We start from the raw sequence: 2,175 nt of genomic DNA, 5'->3' as shown, positions 1-2,175 counted from the left end.
ACCGGCTCCTTATCGGGCTCCCACATCGGGCTCCCACACTGTGGGCCATTGTACACCCACCCTAATCACCCCAGGACCAGGTACCAGACAGCCAGGGACAGCCCCGATGCCCCAGAGCCCCCCGAAATTACTCAAATTAGCCAATCCTAAACCTACTTGCCGGCCTAACCCTCTCCTTCCTGCACAAGCCACAATAAAGGTGCTTGCCCACCATTTTCCCCTCCCTCTGCCTCACCACCGACCGGGTGCTCCCTCACAGTGGCCATGCAACGAGTGCTGTGTTTTCCCTAGGGAGCTGTGACTGCCACAAAACTAAAACTCTTTCCGGTTTCTCTCCCTTGATCTTCATCTGCCCTCACCGTACCTCACCCAAGGTAAATATGGTTAAGACGATTCCTTCCCACTGCAGCTTCTATTTCAAAACCACCATGGCTGCTGGAGGGGTGAGAGGGAACCTGGCACTGAGGTCCCTGAGTAGGCCCACATTCCTCAATGAGCACTGGGGTGCAGGGGACAAGCGAGCTAGGAGCCCAGGGCCACCAATGGTTCCTGAGCCTCGCGTCACCTGAGAGCAAGGGTTCGGGCTAGACGGGATAGGGTGCGGGCATCCCTCGGAGAGCTGACTATACCCTAAGCGTTTCCTATTATCTAGGCTTGTCAAAAGTTTCCTATTTTTTTTTTTAATCACTTGCAATTTGTTAAGGAGCAATGTGTCCTGCTGGCATTTACTTGTAACCGCTCTATGCAAAAAAAGATCCCGAGTTTTATCCTGGAAAAGTGGACTGAATTTGAGAACTTGATCATATCTCTATAGTAATGGTTCTTAACTACTTTGACTTTGAAGTTTTCTACCTAGGACAGACAGAAAAATTTTAAAAGGGTGGTTCGTAAAATAAAGAAGATCCATTGAAAAAAGTGGTTTGCAGTGTGGGTGGTAATGAGGGAGACAGGGCAGAAAAGAGAAAGAAGGGCTAGGGCTGACTCCTCATGTGGACAAAGAAGAAACCAAAACTTTCCTCCATAAACACCGTGTGCGTCTCAGATCGCCTCAACTCAGGGACCACCGAGGCCGCTGAAGCCGGGCTCGTCTCAGGGCCTACCCGCAGCAGGCCGCCCCGGTGCTTGGTGCGCGGGCCGGCTGCGCTGAACCACATTGCCCACGAGTCCCTGCCTGCAGCTTTCAGGTTGCACTGGGGACTGTGCTGCCAGAGACGGTGCATAGGTGGGGAGGCAGGAACGCGCCCTTCGTCGTCCTCGGGGACGTGTGACAGCCACTGGCCTCGCCAGGGGGCTGCCTGCTCCGGCTCCTCCTTCCACTTCTCTGACTCGTGGGCCAGGCGTGACTCCTCAGCGTAGGGTGTGTGTCGCTCCGTGAGGAAAGGACCCGCTTTCAACAGGATGCCCGAGCCACCAAGGTCAGAGGCCAGGAGATCAAGGAGACTGGAGGTGAGTTCCAGCTGGTTCTTGCTGTCCCCTGCTTCCCTTCCCGACTGGGACCGCTTAACCATCTCCCATCCCTGTAACAAACCATATGTGAGCGCCAGCTGGGGATTGTGCTTCTCCCTTTGAACCTTGACAGATGCCGAAGGCCGCTAACCTAGTTAAGTAGTTGTACTTACATACTACTCCACGCTTCACTAACTGGGTGCTTAGCAACACCACTGAGCTCAGCACCCACTGGCTGGTAAACCTCCGGATGGGACACGTGGTTAAGTCTGCCACTTCCGTGATATGTGGAAGACTTGGGAGCGGGGTGAGGGAGAGAGAACCTAGACCTCTCAAGAAAGGAGTCCAGTGTACATTTTCCTCACCTAATGTATTACACTATCGTGATTTAGTATACGATATATACGCATATGCATTAAAAGGTTCTAGAAGGATGTACCTAAAAATGTTAACAGTGGGTTTCCTCCACTGTTCTGTGTTACATTTCTCACTGTGTGAGAGAGATGAGAAAATGATTACTCAAAGCAGCATGAATGCAATGGGAAGCCGGAAGGGACTGCACCTCAGCAACTCCTCTGTTAGAAAGAAAAAACTGGGTACAGCCCCAATTCAAAGTCAGCTTCTGTTTTTTATTGTAAAGGCAAGGAAGTTTCACAAGTAAAATCAGTTGATTTAGGGCCGGCCCGTGGCTCACTCGGTAGAGTGCGGTGCTGATAACACCAAGGCCAC

This window comes from Galeopterus variegatus, unplaced genomic scaffold (genome assembly GCF_000696425.1).
Source record: "Galeopterus variegatus unplaced genomic scaffold, G_variegatus-3.0.2 Scaffold5248, whole genome shotgun sequence".
NCBI lineage: Eukaryota > Metazoa > Chordata > Mammalia > Dermoptera > Cynocephalidae > Galeopterus > Galeopterus variegatus.
This window is presented reverse-complemented; position numbering follows the sequence as displayed.